The following is a 20,018-nucleotide window of genomic DNA, read 5'->3' on the forward strand; positions in this document are numbered from 1 at the left end:
TAATATAATAATTAAAGTATAATAATAGAAATAAAATAAATTTGCAATTAGATAATAATCAAATAAAATAATTAAAATTATAACAATAAATTTAAAAAATAAATAAACTTATGGTAAAAAAATACTAATATATCAGTAATTAAAATGTAAAATACCAAAATTAAAGGCTCTAATTCAAAATATTATGAAATTTATATAATATTAGTGTAATTTAATTTTAATTATTAACCAGTGATTAAAATATAAATTATTAAAATTTGAGAGACTAAATCTGTTATTTACCATAAATATATATATTTACTGATAATGACTAAATTATAAATAAAATAAAATTAGAAGACCGAATTTAAAATTACAGAAATTTGATTTAAGTGACTATAATGAAAGCTAACAAAGCTAAAGGCGTCGTGGAAATGATTTGGCCATTCCCAAAATTACGGATATATCCCTCCCCCAAAACGGCGTCGTTTAGGGGAGGGCATTTATACCCTTTATGGCCGGCCACAATGGCCATCTTTTCTCATTTTTTTTCTTTCTTTTCTCTCTTTAGAAGAGAGAAAATATTTTCTCTCAACTCTCTCTTCAATTCCCTCACCGGAGGGAAGAGAGTTCCGACCGACAGCCACGCTTTGGCGCCGACCACCACCGCCGACCACCGTCACCGGTGGTCGGAAAATATAAAACCCTCTCAAAAGATAGATCAAAACGATCTAAAACCGAATCCAACCCTCTTCTTCTATAAAACACGTCTTATTTACGTAGATCTACAAAAATACCTTCGAGTATTTCGAATCTTTTTGTCACGCGTGGATGTTTATTGTTTCTCCGGTGACCGTGGAGTCCTCTTTGGTAAGTTCTTTCTCTTTCGGTTTAATATTTGTTGGTTTTTGGTTGTTTATGGCTCTTGGTTGCTGGTCGTTGGTCTCTGTCTCCTCTTTATGTTTGTTCGTCGTTGTTGTAGTCTCTTGTTCTCCGTTGCTCTATGTGGCTGTGGGTTTTTTCTCTTTCTTGCAGGTGGGGTGGCTTTTATAGCCACCACCGAGGCTCTCGTTGGACTGGTTCCAGAGATGAGTTCTGGTGAGTCACCAAACTATGTGGTGACTCACCCCATAGCTGCGACGTGGACGGCCGGCGTGGTGTTTCTGGAGTCTTCGAAGAGACGGTGGTGTCGTGGCTACAGCGGGGTGGAACACCTGAAGGCGGCAGCTGGGCTCTTCTGGAATCTTGGAGGCGGCGGCAGCAGTGCTAGGGTTTAGAAACCCTAGCTGAAACCCTAAATGTTTAGGGTTTCATTTTGGTCTGGGCCGGTTCTGGTTGGGCCTGGGATTTGGGCTTGTAAACGGGATTGGGCCTCTGATATAATTTTGTAATATATATATATATATATATAATAATAAATAATAATAATAATAATATATTAATAATTATATTTATAATAATAATAATAATTTTAATAATAACAAACGAAAAATTAGTGTTTACAGCTGCCCCTCTTTGCTCATTCTTGTGTTAACAAGAATAGAGCAAAGACGAAAAAACAATAATTTTTCATTTGACTTCTTTTGAGTAAGACTGAAATGTTGAAAATATCATTCCAGAGGTCTTAAAAACATCATGCACTGCAGGACTTACAGATGACCCTAAGGCTTTGAAAACATCAAAAAGCTCCCGAAGGCTTTTTGGAAACATCATGCACTGCAGGACTTACAGATGACCCTAAGGCTTTGAAAACATCAAAAATCTCCCGAAGGCTTTTTGGAAACATCATGCACTACAGGACTTACAGATGACCCTAAGGCTTTGAAAACATCAAAAAGCTCCCGAAGGCTTTTTGGAAACATCATGCACTGCAGGACTTACAGATGACCCTAAGGTTTTGAAAACATCAAAAAACTCCCGAAGGCTTTTTGGAAACATCATGCACTGCAGGACTTACAGATGACCCTAAGGCTTTGAAAACATCAAAAAGCTCCCGAAGGCTTTTTGGAAACATCATGCACTGCAGGGCTTACAGATGACCCAAAGGTTTTGAAAACATCATGCACTGAAGGGCTTACAGATGACACGAAGGTTTTGAAAACATCATGCACTAGAGGGCTTACAGATGACCTGTAGGTTTTGAAAACATCAAAAAGCTCCCGAAGGCTTATAGATGACCCGTAGGTTTTGAAAACATCATGCACTGAAGGGCTTACAGATGACCCGAAGGTTTTGAAAACATCATGCACTGAAGGGCTTATAGATGACCCGTAGGTTTTGAAAACATCATGCACTGAAGGGCTTACAGATGACCCGTAGGTTTTGAAAACATCAAAAAGCTCCCGAAGGCTTTTTGGAAACATCAAAAAGCTGATCCATCGAGTGATGAAAATTTATGTTTCGAGTGAAACTGTCTCAAGCGAGACAACTTTTGTTTTAAGAAAAACAATCTCAAGTGAGATAAATTGCTATTTCGAGTGAAACTGTCTCGAGCGAGACAAAGTTTGTTTTAAGAAAAACAATCTCAAGTGAGATAAATTGCTATTTCAAGTGAAACTGTCTCGAGCGAGACAAAGTTTGTTTTAAGAAAAACAATCTCAAGTGAGATAAATTGCTGTTTCGAGGGAAAATGTTTACTAAGTAAAAAAACTAAGAAAATCGTTTTCTTACTTTTCAACAATTTCATTTTCAGAAAAGATTGAATGAGAAACTTTGGAAATCGTTTTCTCATTATGTTTCAAAATAACCTGTTGATTGGGTAACATGCCCCAATCTCCAGATAAGGTTGTTGGAAATAGTTTAATAAGTAAAAAAAACTAAGAAAATCGTTTTCTTACTTTTCAACAATTTCATTTTAGAAAAGATAAAATGAGAAACTATGGAAATCGTTTTCTCATTATGTTTTTGAAATAACATGTTGATTGGGTAACATGCCCCAATCTCAAGATAATGCTCATTCTTGTGGATTGCGTCCATCTCTTCTTCAGATGTTTGCGTGATTTTCTGTATTTTTGGTTTTGAATACCTTCTTCTTGTAAGGTATTTTTTTACATTCTTCGTTCTTCTGAAGATCTGTAAAACTTCATGTTTGAATGCACTCAGATGTATCAATGTAATGCATTGTCTATTGTGTAAATGATGTTTTTATGAATGCATGAATGTTGATGCAATCTTCATTTGACTTCAAAGTGGTGAACTTGGTCTTCCTCTAGTTCATCATTTATTGCCAGGGTTATCTCTGGATATCAGTGTAGCAACTTATGCTATCAAGCTTGCATTTCTGTAGAATCATCTGATCAATTTGTATCTTTGTTGTCTTCTTTGCTTCATGAAAGTCTCAGAAGAATTGTTTCATTTGTGGAACTCTTGTCGTAGTCGGAACTATAACCTTGATGCCCCATTTTGTCTTGGATAAAACCAACTTTATTTGCTTGGATTTGTGTATGAATCCCATAAAGCTTTTATCTTTGAAAAGAGAATCTATCATTTTTAAAAAGAGAATCTATCATCTTTGAAGAGTGTAGATGTAAATATGCCTGACTCAGCAGGGATTAATCAGGAGAGTAGAGTCTGTTCTGATTTAACTCTTGAAACACATCACAAAAAAGATTTATTCCAATTCATTTCATGTCTCCATATCTAATCAGATCTCGAATAAGGCAACTTGGACCATATCATGTCGAAATGCTTAACAACAACTTGTCGTTCAACCTTAGTTGATCCCATTAGTTTCTTGTTTAAAATTTCAGCTCTCCTTCTGTGGAAAGAAATCTTCATTATATCAATTTTAATCTTGAAGTTGAAGAAGACAGACTCATCTTGGATCAATAAATGGAAACATATGATCACAACATTGGTTCAGTATCAGAATAACCGGTTCGTAAAACATTTGACAGTGCATTCATCCTTTCCTGTGGCTTCTGCTCAGATGTTTGTAAAACATTTGACAACACATTCATCCTTTTTGTGGCTTCTGCTCAGATTTTTCAATCATTGAAGCTTTTTGCCTAGTGTTCAAAGCTTTTGAATGATGTCACAAGACCACTTGAGAACAAAACTCAATGGGGATTCAAGTGTAATGTTGGTATGACCAAAAAGTTGGTCAATTCACAAGATATGCTGGTGTCGATTTGAATACGAAATACCAACTGATCTTGATATCATCTCTGGCAAAGGCAAATGTGATACTGATCATGCTTTCTTTCATAATGAGAATTGTAGAAAGTAGAAACACATCCGCTATAGGATCCATGTACAGAAAGATATCCGTGGAATTCTTGCTGCTGGGGATGAAACACACATGATAAAACCCAAAATAGATGGAAACTCAATTCATCTTGTCTAGCAATGATGATCCCAAATAACAACGGAATAACAGTAATAAGTGAGAGTCGAGTCTCCCTTTTCAATGTTATCAAGCAAGCAAAAACTGATGTGAAAAACAGCTTCATAATCTCAACAGTATGGTTGAAACTATTTGCTATGAACCTCAAAGAAATATTTTCAATTATCACTAACACACAAAAGATCAAATTCAAAGCTGAGATCTTGAGGAAATGAACCCTGGATCGAGTAGTCTGCCTGGGGATTATCTTATCCATGCAATTGTGATGTAGTGCTTGATAATGAAGCAATTATGTACAGTCAGCTCGACTGTCACTGTTTCGCCATTTTCATTCTTCATACATTTCTGTCTTATTGTAGATATTTGTTCAAGTCAATGATCCTGACATAGGAATATATGGGCTTTCAGCATGCCCCAATATTTACTGATATGAGCGTTCAAAATACATCAATATTCTTCATTCTGATTGAAAGGGGATTTCAGCATGCCCCAACATTTGCTTTTTGTTAATCTGAGCTTTTAAAATGCCCCACATGGATCTGTTTGAAGGAACCTTTAAAATGCCTCAACATTGTCTGATACAGATGCTAAAAGTATGCTTAGTCATTACTTCTTGTTGAGATGAGCCTTCAAAAATGCCCAAATATTCATACTAGTTGAAATTGGTCCTCAAGATGTCCCACATGGATCTGTCTGATTTGGACCTTCAAAATGCCCCCAACATTCTAATTCTGGTTTATTTTCAATGTCTGTTTGACTTGAATCTCATGATCCCTATGAGGTCAAATTTTAACAATGCATTGTTATAGGTACTTGTGGATTTATTCGTGCCCCAAATCTGTTTATCTTGAATGCTCTCATTATGGTGTCACTAAACAGCAGTGTTGTCAAGTAACTGGAGAAATTCTCTTTATGTTGTCATAAACTTAAGAAGTATTCAATCATTCATTCCAGGTTGACACAGTGGCTTATCATCTTTCAGTGAATTCCATCTCTGAAATATACTTTTCTGTGGGAGAGAAACCAATTTATGCGAACAGTAATCTGATGCAATGGCAAGATTATATATACAGTGGTATAGGCTCATCAAAAATCCGCACCCATGCAACATGTTGATTCTGATAACAACTCATCTGATTATGAAGCGATCTTTCAGGATGATTTCACAGATATTGATAGTTCTTCTGATATCGAGGAAATCATGAATTCTGATTCTGATGAGGAGAATAAACTGTAATATTTGACGAAAATGAGGTACTCAGAGGCTGATGCTTCAATAGCCATGGAGAGATGTGATCCAGATTCATCAATTGCAGAGTTGACAAATTTCATATGTGATGCCCAAATGTCAAAGGCTGCTGACGCACTTCTTCCGGTAGAAGATAGAAAGTCATTATGCAATGATCCCAATTACAAGAAAAGGCAAAACTTGGGCAATGATTTGTGGAAAAAACAAAAGAAGCTTGAAAAGAAGCTTCTTAATGAAGACGATCATGCAGTTCATCTTTCAAAATCCAATGACCAGATCAGATAACTCAAAGAACACTTCCAGAAGATGCTATTGGGCCTCCTTATTTCTACTACAAGAACGTAGCACTTGCTCTAGTTGATATTTGGACCGAAATGATGTAGAGCCAGAATTCGAAGATTCAAAGTATTTTCATGTTGTTGTACTGAAAAGGGGCTATGTTCATAATCTGCCAATTGAGAATAGATTTCTTCTTATTCCGCTTTCTCAATGCGTCACAAAGTTGAACTGTTTACAAACATGTACAGGAAGTACCAAATTGACAGAAATGATCCGTAAGGCTCTTGAAGCTTATGACGATGAGTCACCTTCGAGTGTCCAAAAGTATGTTCTTGATGAGTGCCAAAAATGGAATCTGGTATGGGTTGGAAGGAATAAAGTTGTTCCACTTAAACCTGATGAGGTGGAAATACTTCCAGGTTTCCATGTCATGTCTCTTTTCTCTGGGATCATGCAGAGGTTGCCTTCTACTCTCTTGGAATACCTTTGAAAACAGATGTGCAAGAACTGAATGATGATCAGTTGGAGCAATTAATGGGTAGAATTGGTGAATTCAACCTTGTCGTCGATGGTATCCAGTGTAACAACTTTACTGGAACAAATAAACATCATCAGGATGAACTAGAAGATTTTTGTTGTGTCTTTTCTTGCAATGACGGTTACAACAAATGTCTCTTCTGCTGCTCCAAGATAGACATCTCCATATACCACTCTTCTTGAACCATGGAAAGGTTTAGTTGAAATGGGCTTTCAGTATCTCCCTTTAGAATAAAGTAATCATTCTTGATAAGTTGCTGATAATGTCACGGAAGAGCATCATAAGTTCAATTCTCCAAACTTTCAGCTTCTTGGACCACTTGCTTTCAAGAAAGTGAAATACTTCATCATTCTGGCCTCGTTCATTCTTTTTCTATAACAGAGGTATAATAAGCAACAATTGCTTCACGGACCTTCCTCATTTTAGATTGTCCTGTTTAAAAATGTTTTTTCTTCTTTCTTTATCGAAGAATGAAAGAATTTTGCAAAGTAATGCCCTTCTTAGGTTCATAATATAATCAAATCATAAACAATGAGTTTAATGAATATCAAATAAATCAACTACACTTTTAAATCATTCAAAAATCATAGTCCTATGGCAAGTGTCAAAATTATTGACTGATTTGAGGTGTAGGTTGATTTTGGTAAAGTAGGTTCTTTCAAGTTGGTTCAGTATATCGCTTCGGGCTTCCACTAACTTGAAGAAATGGTTGTTATGCTCATTTTTGTAGAAATGCTTCTTGTTTCCATACTCTCAGGAACGTCTTTGGGATGTGCAGTGCTTTATTAAGAGCTTAAGATCGTCTCTTATGTCATTGTTGCACCATTCAATATTCGAGCCGCCTTTTTTAGGTTTTCAACTCGAATCCTTCTTTGGTTCTAAGATGTTTATTTAAAAATTTACATCTTGAACCCCCCTTTATCATTTTTCATATCATGCATTAAAGATTTTAAAAACCAATTTTTGCAAATAAAAATCAATCTTGAGAGGCGGAATGAATTCTGAAGATATTCTCTCTTAATTGGATGCCTTCAATCTTGCTTTGCTTGACTTGGATCTGTCTTGCTGGGGATTTTTTATCATCTGGATCCCTCTAGACTGCCAAATTTTGGGTTCATTTCAATTTTCTTATATCTTCATCATTTCTTGCTCTTCTTGTTGAATATGAATCTTTGATCCATCTTGTAACTTGAGGCTCCATGAGTCAACCATCTTGATTCAATTTTTTTTTTATTTTTTTTGCTGGATGAGTCTAATACTTCAATTGCTTTGGACGTCTCCTTTTCCTTTTGTCATTTTTCTCTTAAGCATAATATCTCTTGACAGAATCTGAGTTTATTTGGGTTTTCAGAACTTTCTTATCTATTTTTGCCAAGATCAACACTTCTCAGGAAAATGCCTCTATTTCCCACGGAAATCTTTATATAAAGGCAATACTAGATCACACTCTTGGAACTCTCTCGGATGTACTTTTTGTTTGTGACCTTTCATCGTCTATTTCTGATACATCTGCCCATGGCAAATAGTTTTCACTTGGTTCCCATCAATAAGGTTTAATTGATCAAATCGAAATTGGATACATTCAGTCTTCTCCAATTTTTCCTCCTTGAGGATACAAAATAATGGGATCTCAACTTCAATTGGTAATACTGCTACCATCCCATAGACTAAACAATAAGGTGTTGCCCCAATAGATGTTCGCACAGTAATTCAATATGCATATAAGGCAAAAGGTGGCTTCTCGTGCCAAACCTTGTAAGCTTTAGTGGTATTTGTAATGATCCTCTTAAGGTTCTTATTTGCTCCTGCAAATGCCCCATTCATCTTTGGGCGATATGACACTGAATTTGCATGCTTGATCTCAAACTGTGCGCGAAGTTTAGTCATCTCATACATAGAAGTCCTTGTAAAAAGAGGTATCTCCAGGGGGATGAATATTCAAGATCAATTTTACTTACATGAAAAATGTAATTAATGCATGATATATTTATTTCAATCAATCACTCTTCCCTTCTTCTTTAAGTATGCCATAATCACTCGAAATTATCTTCAATGAGTTGGTCCATGATGCCTCATCTCGTCTCTTCTTGCAGTAAGATTCACGGATAATTGAAAGTTTGGTTCTTTTGAGGTTTTTTTGCTTGGATGGTTTTGTGTTTGGAAGGACAAATGTGTGACTTATAAAGTCATGTATATGGTGGAAGGTAGTATCATCAATCAATCAACTCTACCCGAAAAGGTAAACATCTAGAGTTTGTGTCTCAAAAACAGGTAGAGACATTTCTTCAGAGTCTCAGATAAATGTAGTGTCAGGATTTGGTTTTGGTAAGGGTTGAGTAATTGGCATTGGATGGGATATGGAAGATATAATTTTACCACTTGCCAATAGATCTATAACTCTTGAAAATTTAAAAGGATATTTAATCTACTCGATACTCAATAATCTCAAGATTAAAACTTGATTCTTTGCTCATAACCATAAAAGCAACACAAGTTTATTTATTGCACAAAAAGTGGAGAAAGGAACAAAAAACAAGTTCAAACAAGATGTTGAAAATGAAAGGTACTACAGTGGTAGATAACACTTCCACTTGTTTATGCATCATGCCTTATTATTCCTATAATGTTGGGTATGTAATAGGATCAGGGTTCTTTTCTTCATTCGCCCCCCATTTCTTGATCATTTCTTGTGTCAAAACCCCTTTGTCAACAAGCATCTCAATTTCTTTTAACAGTGGCCTACAATTGCCTGTAGAATGCCCCTTTACCCCCAAATGGAAATTACAAACACTATCTTGATCATAGCTATGAGCAGAAAGATTTGGTGTCACTTTAGTTGGTCTTGGTGTGATGTATTGACCTTTAACCAAATGAGGATACAAGTCTGAAATGGAAGTTTGGAACACTTCCAAAGTTTTTCTTGATCGCATGACTTTCTTTGGTCGATCCGAACAGTTACTTGCTCTTTTTCTTTTGCAATTGCGAGGACTCTGGATGCGATACTCATTCACATGATCAGCTTTTGCTTTTTGAACCGTCGGGCTCCTGGATGTGACTTTTGAATTTTCTTCACTGATTACATTCTCAAATAAATCTCCACTTGTCACAAGATTCTCGAATTCCTTTGTCGGATTTGCCTGCATCAACTCGCAGAAAGGAGCGGGAAGGGAATCACGAAACATACGTGATATCTCCTCTTCTAACATGGGAGGTTGAACTTGTGCTGCCACTCCTCTCCATCTTAAGGCATATTCTTGAAATATATCATTGGTTTTCTTCTTTACTCTTCGAAGATCCATAAGTGTTGGAGCTAAGCCTTTAACATACCGATATTGTCCCAAAAATGCATTAGCTAAATCAACCCATTTCTTGATCTGTTCTTGTGTCAACTGATTGTACCAGACTACTGTTGGGCCAACAAGACTATCATGGAAGGAGTGAATTAACATATCATCAGAACTTAAATATCCTTCCATTTTTCTGCAAAATATTCTCAAATGGATTAAGGGACAACTGGTGCCATCATATTTCTCAAAATCAGGCATTTTGAATTCATGGGGAATAATCAAATCTGGAACCAAGCTGAGCTCTCGTGCTTCTAATTCTTTGTGGTGGGCACTAACATCTTTCATGTTTTTGATTTCTTCATCTGCCTTCTTGACTCTCTTATCATATTGTGAATAATTAACGAGGCTATTCTTTGGGTTCAAGTGGGATACCCCAGGGTATGTTATCTTTCTTGACTCTTCAATCTGATAGCACGATTTCTCTTTACCAGTTATCTTTTCTTTATCAGATTCCATTCCCTGAATAATTTGATCTGATTCATCTGGTACTGAATCTGACGCTTCTTTCCTTGTATCCCGAGGTAACCATGTCAATTGTTCTGGCCACTTATCTTGTAGTCCCTCATAAGATTGCTCCATTGTTTTCATGATGATGGTACAGTAAAATAAATTAATGATCTTGGTTTTTACTGTTACAAAAACCTTTTATGAATTATTTACATGTTTTTATAATTAAAGTACATAACAGTACTTAAATAAATAAAAAATATAAAAATGCATAAATGGAAAAATAAGAATGCAAAATGTGCAATTCAAAGGCAAACATAAAAGTATGAATGCAAAAATGAAAATGCAAAGATGCAAAATGAAAATGCATATATGAAAAGGTGTTACTCAAGAGTGATCATCTTAGAACAGATTTCATTGAACACAAAAGTTTCGGTATATCAAACAAAACTTTTACATATAGGGGACAACTTTCAGTCCTAACTTCAATAAAACTTTACATATAGGGAATAACTTTCACTCCTAATTTCTCTATTTCACTTAAAAGCCAAACTAACTTCCACTCATACTCAGGTGTGGAATTATCCATCTGCTTTAATTCTCTCGTGAAGCCAACAAAGTCCACCAGCTTATGAGCCACAATGTTTGCTTGAGCAGCAGCTTCATTCATGATATTGTCTTTTTCCTTTATCCTTCGTGTCGATTCTCGGAGTTGTAAACAATGTTGTTCATTTTTTTAGAAAATCTTCGTGGTTACAGAGTTCTCGTACAATATCTCCATAATCATCTAAATATTTCTTCAATATCTTGTTCTTTTCGATAGTGGCTTTTAATTCAGTATCAATCTCATGCTGATAGATCTGATATGATGCTTCCATGTTAGTCATAGCACTATTCAACCTTTGATTTTCGACTTGACATCTTTTCAATTCACTGACAAACGTATTGCGTATTTCTTCTGCAATTCGTAAATCATGATAAAACTTCTTTGCTCGACCTTCATGTATGTTACAATTCTTTTTCAGTTTGGTGACCCCTTTGATCCACTCTTCTGGGGTACTTCCTATGCCAGCATTTTGAAAGGTTTGACTGACCTTCTAGAAATCTTCCTGCATGGTTTCCATTTTGGTGCTTAATTCATTGTTTTGCTCCTTCAAATGACGTATTTGAACTTCGAATCTAAGCAAATCTTCTTCCTTTTGGACGCCCCTACTGATGCTCTTACCTTTGAATACATTTGGTGTTGATCTGGAAGGATCTTCAGTTACCAAACTAGGTTGATCATTTATCATAAACTGCAAGATTCCCTGATCCAAAAGACTTTGAACTCGACGTTCGAAAGCAAGGCAATTCTCAATGGTATGTCCTTGAGCTCCAGCATGATATTCACAATAAACGTTGATGTCATACCACTTCGGATACGGGGGTTGGAATGGTTTTATGTAGTACGGGGCCACTTCTTGTGTTTCAAGTAGCTTATCATATAATTCTTTATACGATATAGGGATAGCATCAAAATGAGAACCGCCTTTTGTCTTGGATTGAACCTGAATTTTAGATGTCGGAAGCCGACTAAACTTCGATAATTTCATATTACATGATTTCTTTTCATCTCTGGGAGCTTTTACAGTGGTCACCATTTCTTTGGTATCTCCAGACGATTTGTGAATACGAATGATGACTGTTGGTAATTTCTCAAATTGATTAAGAATTGAAGTCCCTTGCATATTTGAGATTGCAGGATTATGTTCATTAAGCTTTCTCTCTTTCTGTGCAGGAATCTCTTTTCCTTTATCCAAAACAGATATTCTATCCATCATCCTGATCATTTGCTCTATTATTTCTCGTATCTCTTTTTGCTCTTCAATGGGCATACGATCTCTGAGTGCATAGCTCTTCTCTATCTTCAGAGTTCCCTCAGGATGTCTTTTCTTGGCCGCATCATATTTTGTTTGATCATAGAACTTTTTGTCCATTTACGATTTCTTTCCAATATGATGAACAGTCTTTCAAGTAAACACCTTTTGGTTATGCTATGATCATGCAATGCAAACAAAAGAAATGAGAAGAAAAAAAAATAAAATAGTTAGTACTAACTAATGAAAAAATCTATCTATCAAGGTATAAATCTTAACCTCATGCTTTCTAGTTCCATGCTTTGTTTGGAAAAATTAACCTAACCGCATGATTTTTAGTTCGCAGGCATTTATTCCGAAAAAATAATAAATTAAAAAAATTAAAAGCTAAGCTTATTTCTCCTTTGTGTACACCTAAGGACAGAGGTTCAGTACTGTCTTAGATCAAGATAAATTCTAAGGTTTATTATATGCAGGGTTTTAGTTCTAGGAGTAAAGGTACTCGAATTGTCCTTGTTAGTGCCCCCTTAGACCGCCAACCCTCAATCCTAGTCCACTACAGACTAAAGTGGATTGAGTTCAATTCGAGGGGATACATTTCTCTATGACTAACACGAAGAATAAATTCTCACGAAGACATAGAGCATATGAACCCCGAAAGTTACTTGCTAGGTCTGACACGGAGAATAAATTCTCACGAAGACGTCGCTTTCACTCCCACTTAAAAGGGAAAAACTCAATTATAGAGTTTTATGTTATGCAATGCAAGTGTTGTGTGTGAGGAGAAATGTTAAAACCTCTAGCAAACAAATAAAATAATTAATTCTTGAATATATAAATAAATAAAATAAAAAATATATATAAAAATAATAAGTAATAAAAAATTTAAAAGAAAAGAATTAAAATTTAAAAATATGAATTTTTAATTTCTAACTGATATAGACAATTTATAATTGATTTTAAAAGTTTGACCGGGTCCCCAGCGGAGTCGCCAAGCTGTCGTAACCGGTTTTCGTCCGGGCACGAAATTTTTTACTTGGCGGGAAAAGTGATGTGAATAAATGGTTTAAAATAATTTGGAAGTCGCCATCGGCCTTTTGGGTCACGTAGGTCGAATACCTAAAAATTATATTTTAAAAGAGTTTTTAAGAAAACATCAGTTAAAAGATGAATTGATCTGCGTTTTAATCAAAAATTCGTTATTTTTAATAATAAAAGGGATTCGTGGTCGGTTACGTTTAGGGAATGATTAGCACCCTTACAACGCCCAAAATTGGTACTTTTTAATTATAAATTGTCTCTATTATTAGAAATTTTAAATTTTAAAAATATAGTTAATTCATGATCATGTAATTTCAAATTTATTACTATAATTTTAAGAAAATCTATTAATTTATATAAAATATTTATTTATTTAGAAATATCAGAAAAGGACTTCTAGGTGCCTTAAGACAGCTCTTTTCTTCGATAAAAATAAATTTAAAAACATAATAATTTAATAAAACTAAATTATAATTTTATAATATTTAATTATTTAAAATACCAGAATAGGACATCCAGTTATATTAAGACTGCCCTTTTCTTTGATATTGAAAATAATAAAATTATTATTTAAACGACTATATGAGTAATATTTTAAAATATTAAATTAAACATATTGAAAAAGATAATAATAAAATAAATTGTAATTAACTAATGACTAAAACGAATAAAATTAAAATAACAGGAAAAAATGTAAATATTTAAATTAATAACATAATTCAAATTATTAAAAAAAGTTATTAATAGTGTAATAAATATCAATTTGAATTAAAATTTAAATTATAATAATAATAAGGGCTAAATAGAGTATTTTACATTAAGATACATAACTAAAGTAATTTTTCTCAAAATCAAAGATTTGATTTCAACAGGAAGCGCACAATTAATATTGGAATTTTCAACGTAAAAGCAGGGTAGGTTTTACTTTTCTATCAAAACAAAAAAAGTTTATTTTTATAATAGATAAAACAAAAACATCTTTTTAGGTTTGAATTAGGGGGTCTTTTAATCAATTACTTGGTTTCAACTACACAGCTATTAATACGTGAATTAAGGAGCATATATATATATTAAATAATGACTAAAATTAAATAAAAATGAAATGAAATATAATATAATATAATAATTAAAGTATAATAATAGAATAAAATAAATTGCAATTAGATAATAATCAAATAAATAATTAAAATTATAACAATAAATTTAAAAAATAATAAACTTATGGTAAAAAATACTAATATATCAGTAATTAAAATGTAAAATACCAAAATTAAAGGCTCTAATTCAAAATATTATGAAATTTATATAATATTAGTGTAATTTAATTTTAATTATTAACCAGTGATTAAAATATAAATTATTAAAATTTGAGAGACTAAATCTGTTATTTACCATAAATATATATTTACTGATAATGACTAAATTATAAATAAAATAAAATTAGAAGACCAAATTAAAATTACAGAAATTTGATTTAAGTGACTATAATGAAAGCTAACAAAGCTAAAGGCGTCGTGGAAATGATTTGGCCATTCCCAAAATTACGGATATATCCCTCCCAAAACGGCGTCGTTTAGGGGAGGGCATTTATACCCTTTATGGCCGGCCACAATGGCCATCTTTTCATTTTTTTTCTTTCTTTTCTCTCTTTAGAAGAGAGAAAATATTTTCTCAACTCTCTCTTCAATTCCCTCACCGGAGGGAAGAGAGTTCCGGCCGACAGCCACGCTTTGGCGCCGACACCACCGCCGACCACCGTCACCGGTGGTCGGAAATATAAAACCCTCTCAAAAGATAGATCGAAACAATCTAAAACCGAATCCAACCCTTTTCTTCTATAAAACACGTCTTATTTACGTAGATCTACAAAATACCTTCGAGTATTTCGAATCTTTTTGTCACGCGTGGATGTTTATTGTTTCTCCGGTGACCGTGGAGTCCTCTTTGGTAAGTTCTTTCTCTTTCGGTTTAATATTTGTTGGTTTTTGGTTGTTTGTGGCTCTTGGTTGCTGGTCGTTGGTCTCTGTCTCCTCTTTATGTTTGTTCGTCGTTGTTGTAGTCTCTTGTTCTCCGTTGCTCTCTATGTGGCTGTGGGTTTTTTCTCTTTCTTGTAGGTGGGGTGGCTTTTATAGCCACCACGAGGCTCTCGTTGGACCGGTTCCAGAGATGAGTTCTGGTGAGTCACCAAACTATGTGGTGACTCACCCATAGTGCGACGTGGACGGTCGACGTGGTGTTTCTGGAGTCTTCGAAGAGGCGGTGGTGTCGTGGCTACAGCGGGGTGGAACACCTGGAGGCGGCAGCTGGGCTCTTCTGGAATCTTGGAGGCGGCGGCAACAGTGCTAGGGTTTAGAAACCCTAGCTGAAACCCTAAATGTTTAGGGTTCATTTTGGTCTGGGCGGTTCTGGTTGGGCCTGGGATTTGGGCTTGTAAATGGGATTGGGCCTCTGATATAATTTTGTAATATATATATATATATATTTAATAATAAATAATAATAATAATATATTAATAATAATATTTATAATAATAATAATAATTTTAATAATAACAAACGAAAAATTAGTGTTTACACTTATAATATATAGATAGATATGTTTCTGTATAGCTTGGAAAGAGCTTGATCTCATCGACTAGTCTTGGCATTACTTCCTGAAGCTCTCTTAACTTGTGTTAGGCGAAACCTATTGCAGCTTCAAAGCAAGCTCATCAAATAACCTTGAGACCATAATTTATACGGAGGAACTTCCAACCCTATCGAAAAATTATGTAAATGTCGTCAGTCAGACGATCAATAAATAATTAAAGTAGTGTCATAGTTTACTAAATGGTGGCCTATATAAGATACAAACCCTCCCTCTGAAGCACTTCCTATTGGTATGCGCATAATCCTTTGGCGTTGATTGTGTTGAGTACCTCCAATGCTAAAGAACAATTTTGATCATTTGGCAGTAAAATATACACGAAGATTACGTTCATGGATGTCATGGTGAGTCTCCCTATAAGAAGGCCAAGTAATTGATTATGATTAAGAAAATTGATAATCGAGTTTAATCGAATTTGAATAATTCAACTATATATCATGTTGAACTTAAGTTTATATTTTGATGTTCAATTGAGTTCAAGCCGAATGTTAAACTTCAAATGTTGAGTCAAACTCAAACTTAACTTATCACTATTTAAGCTCAATTCGACTTGAGTTGTTTATAAATCTTAATGCCCTTGAAGGGAGCTACCACGTTTTAAAAACAGAGGTACATAATAGAAGATTTGATAAAGTATAGGGGTTATACAATAATATTATGCGCTAAACTGTGAATTTGTACTAAGGTCCTATCCGACATGGCGATACCCTAAACATTCTTTCCCCTTTCCGTCACTCGCTATCTCTCGCGTGCACTAGCTCAGATTCTCACAATCTATCGAGCGGAAAGCCCTCGTCTTCACCGTGAAAACGAACAAAATCGAAAGATACAATCGAAGAAACCATATTCCCTCTTTACAAAAAAATTAAGGGGAAGAGGAGAAAATTCCAAAACCCTATTTCTCATTTTTCCTATACCCCGGTGGAAAACTCTAACCCCCCCCCCCCAAAAAAAAAATTCCTCCCAAAAAAATTGATCTTTCAGTGCAATTGAAAAAGAAAACCCCTACAAAGAAAAAACAACCCATTTTGAAGGCTTTAACTAATCTGGGTATTTTCCAATTAGGGGTTTCCCCCTTCCCTTTCCTTTAAAAAATTCGTCTTTTTTCTTACATGAATGGCGACAGGGAAAACCGAAGGTGAAGAATCAAAGAGCAACAAAGTTTATAGCAGGAAACCCCACAACAACACGCCCAAAAATCCTACTTTTCCCCCTCAGCAAACACTAGCCGCCACCCCTACAGCTGGTTATAACAACAAATCTCAGCAGCTGCTACTCCAACCCTTTGATGCCGTACCGTCAGATGATTCGTCTAGCCATAACCAGTTGCAGCAGGGTGCACGGAATGCTTCCAATGGGATTGCAGCTTATGGGTATGTAAAGTATGATAACCTCGTTAAAGATTAACTTGAATGATTTGTCCAAGAACGATGCTAGAGTTTTGCAGAGGAAGTTAGCTAGTGAGCTTGAGCAAGTTAGGTGTTTACTTAAGAAATTTGAGGCTAAAACAGATAGGTTTAGTGGTGGGCATTTGAAAGAGAACGTTGATAGATGTGGTGGAAGTTTAGCTAGAGTGAACTCGGATGTCGGTTCTGTAGGATTGCCTAGTTCAAGGCCTTTTCATGGATTATCTGTGTCATTAGCAGAGCATGATCAGTGTAACAGTGGCGTTGGTGGGAATGTATGTGAGTTTGTGGAGAAAGAGAAGAGAACACCCAAGGCGAATCAATATCATAAAAAGTCGGAGTTTGTTTTAGGGAAGGAGAAGTTGAAGCCCATAGAGAGTAATAAGAAGACAAAACCAAATGTTGGGAAGAGTAATCCGGGTCAAATGGGAGGTGGAATTGTGATGGAGAAGTTTTCAGGTCAGTTGTTTAAGAGTTGTAGTAATTTGTTAGGGAAGTTAATGAAGCATAAGTTTGGCTGGGTGTTTAATAAACCAGTGGATGTGAAGGCACTCGGGTTGCATGATTATTATACAATTGTTAAGCATCCTATGGATTTGGGTACGGTGAAGACTAGGTTGAACAAGAATTGGTACAAGTCACCTAGGGAGTTTGCGGAGGATGTGATACTAACTTTCAGTAATGCAATGCTGTATAACCCAAAAGGACAGGATGTGCATATTATGGCAGAGACATTGTTAGGGATGTTTGAAGAACAATGGGCAGCTATAGAGTGTAAGTATAATCTTAATAGGAGGTTTGAAAGTAGTCATGATAACAGTTTGCCGACACCCACTTCAAGGATAATTCCAGGTCCAGCACCAATTCAACCCCATGCTTCTGCTCCGGCTCATTCATCTCTGCCATTTGAAGCTAGTACTCTTGAAAGATCAGAATCCATGGCAATAACTGTTGACCCAAAATCAAGAGATGCAGAGTTGGCTCCTACAGTTATGGTTGCTGGATCAGTGAAACCCAAGGCAAAGGATCCTGAGAAGAAGGATATGACTTTTGAGGAGAAGCAGAGACTCAGTGTAGACCTTCAGAACTTGCCTTCAGAGAAACTCGGTAGCATTGTCCAGATCATTAGGAAGAGGAGCGCATCACTTTTCCAGCAAGAAGATGAGATTGAGGTGGATATTGACAGTGTTGATCCAGAAACGCTTTGGGAACTTGATATATTCGTAACCAACTATAAGAAGAGTTTGAGCGAAAACAAGAAAAATGCTGAAGACGTCCATAATATTCAGGAGACTGTAAGATGATGAACAAGTGACTTTTGAGCATCTAAATCTTTTGCTTGTTTCAAATTGTTGTTCAATGGAACATTTTGTTATTCTTTTTGCAGAATTCGGAACCACCTTCTAAAGAGGTATCAAAAGTAGATGAAACAAGTAAGCACTATGGACCAACAAGAATTTGCTTTCATTGTTATATTCTTCACTTGTTTGGTTCTGAAGATGAAATTTTTATGCACTAATTGAAACTGGTTGGATTCTGAAGCAGCGGGAAGGATTGGTCACACCTCATCTCCAATTCACGGGAAAATGCTTCAAAATGAAGAGAGTGGATCAAGTAGTTCTAGCAGTGACTCTGGGTCCTCATCAAGTGGTAAAAAATTAGTTTTCCCTTTCTTTATGCCCTTATGAGTTTATATATGCCAGATTTCTCATGTTATTTTTTTCATGCAGGCTCTGACAGTGATAGTTCATCTGGATAATGTGAGTCATTCACCTTGTTTTTAATGAAGTTTTTACCTCCTTAGTTCTCATAAGTTCTGCAAAACATTGAATTTGGTATGAACTGTTTATCTAGAGACTTTGTTACATTGTTCATTACTTCTTCCTTCAATGGCTGTTCCTTTATTACAAGAGGTAAAAAGGAACTCAAAGAGGGTTTTGGTCTCATGTTCTGAAATTGGTCTGTACTCTGTACTAGGAACATGTTCCATGCATATTGAAGATGCTTGGATAGCATTTTGGAACTTTTGATATCGAATGCCAATAAATGTTTGATTTTGGATTGTTTGTTGTATTTGTCGCTGAATTTCTGATTACATATCGTTCTAATTCATTTCTATCTTCATCATATGATATGATTGCCGATCACCAATACCATAAACCATGAATGTATGACAACTCTATAAACCCCCAATTCAGAGTTCATTTTTCTTTTGAATCTCGAGGATTTAAATCTGACATGAATGTTTTGCTTTAACCATCATATGCATGCTTCTCGAGTTTTAAGCAAAACATGTTGTAGATCATTTGTTAATCTTGTTGCCATTTCCGCAGACCATCTTAAGAGGGAAGCTGATTCAAGATCTTGACGAAGTAGTAACCGACAACATTAGAAATGTGATTCTACCATTTTAGAAGGGGAATGAATGACGGGAAACACTATTTTTTTTTCTTGTACAACTGGTGTTGCAAAGCTGGTTCTTTCAGTTACGTCATGTGAATCTCGTCAACTTTTTTTGGACAAATTGTAGCATAAATATTAATATAGTTGTGGCAAAGCAAAATGGTTCTCTGTAGGTCATCAAATGTTCCATGTTCAATAGTTAGTTGTCTCTCAATCTTCTCGTGAATTCATTTCCTGCATTACTCTACCGTTTAAAAGAAAATGTTGGAAGGGAAAGTTCATGCTCGCGAAGCTTTGGGCCCTTGTTCAATTGTCAGCTCGAAAACCAAGTTCCTTCACGTAGCAAGTGGTTAATTATTGACTTGAAAACATTTTTAGGATCTGAAGTAATAGAATTTGTGTGGCTAACAAAGTAATCCCCAAGTAGATCAAGCATGCCAACATGGTTCGAGCTTTCCAAACCAAAAAAGTAAATTCGAGAA

General features: G+C 35.3%; 1 pseudogene; it reads left to right on the plus strand.

The window, feature by feature from the left end:
- Nucleotides 1-13,078: 13,078 nt before the first annotated feature.
- Nucleotides 13,079-19,690, plus strand: LOC120127952 (annotated as a pseudogene).
- The last annotated feature ends 328 nt before the right edge of the window (nucleotides 19,691-20,018 follow it).

Source organism: Hibiscus syriacus, unplaced genomic scaffold (genome assembly GCF_006381635.1).
Source record: "Hibiscus syriacus cultivar Baekdansim isolate YM2019G1 unplaced genomic scaffold, ASM638163v2 tig00110472_pilon, whole genome shotgun sequence".
Classification (NCBI taxonomy): domain Eukaryota; kingdom Viridiplantae; phylum Streptophyta; class Magnoliopsida; order Malvales; family Malvaceae; genus Hibiscus; species Hibiscus syriacus.